General features: G+C 32.4%; 1 long non-coding RNA gene across 1 annotated transcript; it reads right to left on the bottom strand.

Annotated features, from left to right (window-relative positions):
- Window positions 1-5,791: 5,791 nt before the first annotated feature.
- On the bottom strand, window positions 5,792-6,084 carry LOC113495999. Its single transcript, XR_003400772.1, has 2 exons — window positions 6,043-6,084; window positions 5,792-5,905 (listed from the first exon to the last, which is right to left on the bottom strand). It is a non-coding gene; the product is annotated as an uncharacterized LOC113495999 (long non-coding RNA).
- Window positions 6,085-6,935: the final 851 nt, after the last annotated feature.

Raw genomic sequence — 6,935 nt, 5'->3', positions numbered from 1 at the left:
TAGACAACTGACTGTCTTTTACCTTTTTATTATAGTATTTAGAGCGATACGTATATGTATGTAGGTTTATAGAGCTTCTAAATTATTGATTTATACATATAGAATGTCGCAACGTACGTAAAAAGTCTGAAAAGACGATTTATGATTAAAAAATAGTTTTTCCCCTGATTTATTAATAAGAAACTTATAAATGCTTAAATATCAAGACTAATGCTGATTGATGTGTCAGTGAGTCAGTGGGCGGGTTCCGTCTTCGTCCAAATATAAATCTGTGTTTATTATAACGAGATAACCCAATTTTATCCGAAAATATAGCAGGAAGACAAATCGGTGAGAGACTAAGTTAAAACGGTCAAGTTTAATTCGGACTCGTGAGACTAAGGGTTCCCCGCAAATAGGCTCAAGAATAAATTCATGAACTCAACAACCGTTGCTTAATCTCGATCGGGACCTAACAAAAATACTTACTCACTGAAAATTTAAACTCTCTGGCAATCCCGGTTCTTGAGATACAGCTTGACAGACGGACAGACAGCGGTGTTTCAGTAACGGGGTTCCGCTTGTACACAAAAAGTGCCGAGTTTCATTTACAAAACAAGAAACTTAATGGTCTAAACTAAACTAAACTGTAACTTGTCGAGTTGAATGTACTAAATAGACTAGAATGCTTTTCTATACTCGGACGCCAGGAGTCATCTTCTAATATATAAAATTCCCGTGTCATGATGTTAGTTACCGTACTCCTCCGAAACGGCTTAACCGATTTTTACTGAATTTTATATGCGTATTCAGTAGGTCTGAGAATCGAACAACATCTATTTTTCATACCCCAAAGAGACAAGGGTTGCCCACAATAAAATTTATTTTTTCATTTTTTGGACGATTTTTTTTATAATGTGGCATTAAAAATATATACAACTAGAAATAATGTATTAGGCAAAACAACGTTTGCTGGGTAAGCTAGTACCTACATAAGTTTTTACAGAAACATCTTCGACACGAGAAACAAGAATGCACTGAAAGATGTAAAAAAACTTACGTAAGTTAGTAAGTACTATAGAATAGAATCTTTATTCTTATAATATATGGCACAGTTTTAGGAGTATCAGTAGAACGGGATAAATAGAGGTTTTTTGGGGTGGATAGAAAAAGTTTTATTAAAATTAAGACGTTTAACAAGATAAAATATAAAGAGTATACGAAAATTCTCAAGCATTTAAGAAAGCATTTTTTTTTTTGCATTTTAAGAAAGCATGTTTAAGAATTTTTATGTAATACATACGACCCCTTAAAAAACACTATTTTCTATACCACCCTTGAAATTCTATTCACCCCGTTTTACGGTCGTAAGAACCTAATATGCACTTCCAGAACCTTTAACACTTTGTTATCATTTTGAAGTTACAGATGGTATAAATATAATCATCAAAACAATAATTGTTCATATTTAGTATAATAAAAATACCAGCCTATATACCTACGCAAAACACTGCTTTAAACTGGCCTATACCTTACGTAGGTATAGGCCAGTTTAAAGGCTTTTTGTGAATAGTTATTATGTGTGAAATAAGCTAGAACTAAAATAAAGGTATTAAAACAAGCTTGCATTGACTTTATTACATGATGTTTTCCATCACCGTTTGCCAGTGTCTTCAGTTGTTTGTTGGCTAGAAATCTACTTTTCAACCGACTTTAGATAATCTTAAGACATTAGACAAATAGGATATAGTTTCTCAATTCGTTGGTTTTCTTTTATGTTTGTTACCTTCAAGTCCGGGCTTCATATATTAATTACATAATGTAGTTCACGAAATAGAAATAAAATGAAATGTCAAGACAGTTTAACAAAATCCGGACAGGATCAACACGCCTACTATGACCAGACATGCAATCAAAAAGCCTAACTATGTATATCCGCCATCCGGGTTTATCTCGACTCCGGACAACCCTAACAACATAGTAATGCAAAATTACTAGATTTAGTCACATCGATGTCACACCAAGGACATTCAGACGGCAAGCTACATCAGCACAGATAGTTCAACCCATTTGTGCGCGCAGCGCTATGTGTGCGTGCGATTGACGGCAACTGTTTATTATGGAAGCTTTAATTCGTGTGACAGTGGCACACAAATCAAAATGTGTTAGTACACGTCACTGTGTATTTACAAGGGCTACCCACACATGACGCCGCGCGCAAATATGAGTTGAATTGAAGCCACGATGTGTACTCGATTACTCCCAGTCTCGTGCACTGCCGTGGCTATAACATATCCGCTTTATCGATTGCAGCACAGCATTGTGTGACCCATTTTACTAGACTCTAGGTCAAAAGGCACAAAGACAGCATTTTATTTTCGTCTGGCTACATCTCCACGATCTAAAGTGGCTAGCTATTTGAGAAATACCTACTTGTCTCAAATTTTTTAGTTTTCATTTTTATCGTAAGGTAAAATGTTAAAGAGACATATGTAGATATCCAAGTCAGACTCGTTTAAAATACTCAAGAATACCTAAGTTTGGACAGAGATTTTTAAGTCCGTTCGTCAATTTTTTGTAGTCTACCATATAAATTAGTTCACAAATTATGAAGGGACGCAATAGCCTTATGAAGAATGAAGGTAAAAAGAAACCACAGACGTAGGTTTTAATAAAAATTTTAGCTGAAAATTAATTAATTAAAAAACCTACATAATGAAAAGGCTTGAGGCGTGTAACGTTCGTATATAACCAAATAACCATATTTAATGGTGAGAATATTAAACTGAACGAGAATATCAGAATTTTCAGAGCGTTGTATGAAAATCGGAAACGATGAATAAACTTGCTTCTCTTACTTTATAAACTAAACCATTTTATAAACCAGCACGAGTAGAAAACGAAGCAAAATAAAAGTTTAAAAGTTTAGAAATAACACCAAAGTATCAAAAGGATTGGTCAAAGCGGCAATAAACGCTCACAATGGATTGTTATCGAACCACTGCGAGGAGAATAGGTCAAATTTACTGCACTTGGCAAAGGCAAACGCTGAAATGGTTATTATTCTCGCTATTGACCACGATAATCTCACTGAAGGTCACACAAGGCGAAATCAGAGTTTCCCCAAACTCAAAAATATAGGAAAACAACATAGGTGGTACCTATTGAATATAATTTGCCGACTCGCAGTCATCAAAACGTTTGCAAAAAATGTCAAGAGATTTCAAACAGCGTTAAGCGAGCAGATTTACTAACAAGTAAAAGTTTTTAAAGTGAAATATTCTCCCAAAACATTCGGAGACAATACTGCTGAACTCGGAACGCTAAAATCCATAACAGAAACAATACACTGATAATTCGAATCATGTTTCAACTTTCAAAGTGTTATCGTAAAGAAATACGCGACATTCGAATAGTGGTTGCGGCGAAGCGCGCGAAACTGCATCCAGTTCATAGATAATACATATAATACTGGTATAGATGAGACACTGACAGATCAGTTCTTTTTTTCACTACTTGCCCTGTAAACTAGATGGCGCTAGCGTCTGTGAAGCGATCTATAGCTATATGTATGTATGCACTCATCTACATAATATCTATAGGTTGCTATAGGTAGTTACGCATAGTACAGCATTTTTGCCGTGTATAAAATGTACTAAAGAGAAAAAAGAATACAACAAAAATATAAAGATTTTTCTTTATTTATAAATACGGATAATTTATACAATTTATTAATTAACGTCTACAACGTATTGAAATTAAACCACTTTTACTTTGACACATTTTTACTATTATAATTTACTAAGTAATATGATTTTCTGTAGAAAAATTATTCTCTAATAAAATCGTAATATGGTTTAATTTCATTGGCTAACATTCATAATACACTTATGGTATATTACAATCACCAATTAATTCACATTAATAGAAACCATTTTTAAATTATTAAGGGTATAATTGAGAACCTTCTATTTTATTTATCGATGTAAATAAAGTAGATGGTTGGAAATGGCCACCCATCAAAAATCACATGATTTAAATCAATCAAATCATTTAATTAACAATAAGGTTTTAAATATCATTCACATTATTTCCTTTTTTTATGAATTTTATAGAAATTGTATGCTTGTAATTTAAGTATCGTTATTATCAAAATCAGCAATTTTTCCTGTTAAAATTCTATTTACACCCGTACACCAACTATTTACAATTAAGTTGATGAACAAATTAATTATATAATTAGTTAAAATCAATTTATGTTCATCGCATTGAATAATTGAAAAATCACATCTGCAATTTATAAAAAACACAATTATTATTTTTTTAAGTTTATTATTTCGGGCGATCAAGTCTCAATCATAAAATATATTTCATTAAGTAATTTAATAAATGAATCACATGTGATTTTTTTGTATAATCAATCATGCATCAATTAAATGCATTAGGTTCAATTTCTTGTTGAAGTAAATCAACAATACAATTACAATTTTTAAATATATTAGATTTAGTTTTTTTTATTATATATCCAGGGTACATATTTCTTCGCTTCCGAATGCAAAATCAAATTACTAAAAATAATTTGACTCATTGTTGAAATTAAGGAATCAACTGCAAAATCAGAATCTAAATCATCAGATTTTATAAATCATCATATTTAACTGTTTGAGACCCATCTTGACTTTTTACAATTTTTTCAAATTCTATTGATTTAAAAACAGGTTTAATTTCTGCCCAGAACGGGAAATGTGGTGATTTGTTTTTAAGACATCCCTTGAGTATTTTTGCTGTATCACGGTGTGAGTGGCCATTAAATGAATCAAATAATTTATCAAAAATCAGCAATAAATCTACAGTTTCTTCACACTCAGCTAGTAATATGTTGCATTCTGAAACAAAAAAATATATATATACATCATTAATGTTTGTGGTTATTTATGTTCCTATGCAAAATATATATATAATCAATTTCAAAATATATATATGTATTCACAAGAAAAAGTATATATGTATGATTTATATGGATAAAAAATACTTATAATCAAAACATTTAACTGATTTTCATTATGAGTTGCAACATACATTCTACAAATGTTTGCTCCATGTCCTTTTCCTTATCCTCCAACATTGAAACTGAAGCGACTGGTTCAACTGATACTTCTGCAACTGCAGATGAGCTGGTGGTATCTAGAAAGTAGCAATAATCTTGTTAGAAAAGACTAAGCACGTACTTTAAAACCTATTAATATAATTGTGCAATTCTACAAAAGACTACTTAGAAGTATTTTAACATAATTATAACATTTCACAACTATCAAACAATGTTGTCTCGTCCCAAGCTAAGCAGAACTTGTGTTATGGATACTAGACAGCTGATAAACATACTTTCTAAATATAGAAATAATTTACACCCAGACACAGAACAAAATGATGATGCTCATCACACAAATATTTGTCCTGATTGGGAATCAAACCAAAAACCTCTGGCATAGCACTAAAAGACACTAGCCACTAGACCAACAGGACAGTTAATGCACTTCATTTGCGATGATTAGGTGACAGAAAATAAAATTGAAACAGCACTTGTTGGTCTGTGGTTCATCTTAGGGGCAGATTTCACAGTTATTTCATACATTTAATAGACATCTGCCAAAATGTTAATTGCATATTTGTTTACATGTAAATTGGATGTTATAATATGCAAATATATTTATTTACCTGATGGGATAAGGCTGGTGTAAAAGGTTGGCACTCCATTTCTCGTTAATACCGTTCCTTTACCTATGTAGTATTTCTCAAAATGTTTATAGTCTTATTTGGTTGTAGATGTATGTATCTCCTTTCATTATAATATCATCGTCTAAAACTTGTTTCCAGATCTCAAACCTTTCTTTATGACAGTCTGGCTTTGGAAAATGATGTAATGTACCTGAAATTAGAAAGAATGAGTAAATTGCAGGTTGTGAAATTTATGTTTTAAAAATATAGTGATATATAATAGTACAAACTTCGATCGGATCGTTCCTACAATAAGATCACTTATTCTATCATCAATAATCATCTTACCTCCTTCTTCACATCCAAAATAGCAATGAGTGCGAGAGTATTTCGGTAATCTCGCCATCGTAATCCGTAAAAAACGCAGCCAAATTTTTAAATCAAGTAATGTAAACACACGTCGAAGTCCATTTAACGATGCCAGGGTCAAGAGAAATAAATATATTCGTCGGTATCCGTTCACGAGAAGCCAAGTAAATACGTAGGAAGCAGTTTCGAGGTCCAGAAAACACGCGATGGTCAATAATAGGCAAATAAGTCGAAAATAAAACTTGGTAAACTCACGGCACAAGAAACGAACGTTGAGTGAAAAGTTTTCAAAACATATCAGTGCTGTCATGTCGTTAGCAAAATAAAAATTGCGTATAAGATTAATTGAAGACCGAAAAGGCGATTCAGTTTTTTTTTTATTATTTTTTAGTTCACTTTTTATTAAATAATATTTATTAAATTATTAAAAGAATAACATTTTGAAGAAAGCAGTTACTGTAGCGGCATCTAGTAATATTTAAGGGAATATTATGCCTTAGTTGACTTGCCCTGTCACATAGATGGCATCACTTTCCATACATTTTGTTTTCTTGTCCTCAAAGTACTGTACTGTCACCCCCATGATCCAGTTACGCGCGTTGAGTGCCGGGCACTCAGTGGCGGTCGCGAGCTCGCACAAGAATGTTAGAGCTGCCATCCTACATGCTAAAATTTCCTAATAAAATTGTAAATGTTTTGCAGGGAAATATTTCTGTGTATACTTTGAAATTAATGGATAGCATTTCTGATATAAATTATTTTCCCACGTTTTTTTATACTCTCTTGTGTGTTAGTTTGTCGTTCCGGTTGGATTTTTGAAACTCAACTTTAAGGCACTTCCCGATAAGCTAGCAGGCTGAAATTTTCAGGGT

This window comes from Trichoplusia ni, chromosome 7 (genome assembly GCF_003590095.1).
Source record: "Trichoplusia ni isolate ovarian cell line Hi5 chromosome 7, tn1, whole genome shotgun sequence".
In the NCBI taxonomy this organism is placed as follows: domain Eukaryota; kingdom Metazoa; phylum Arthropoda; class Insecta; order Lepidoptera; family Noctuidae; genus Trichoplusia; species Trichoplusia ni.
The sequence above is the reverse complement of the archived record's forward strand: the minus strand, read 5'-3'. Positions and strand labels throughout refer to the sequence as shown.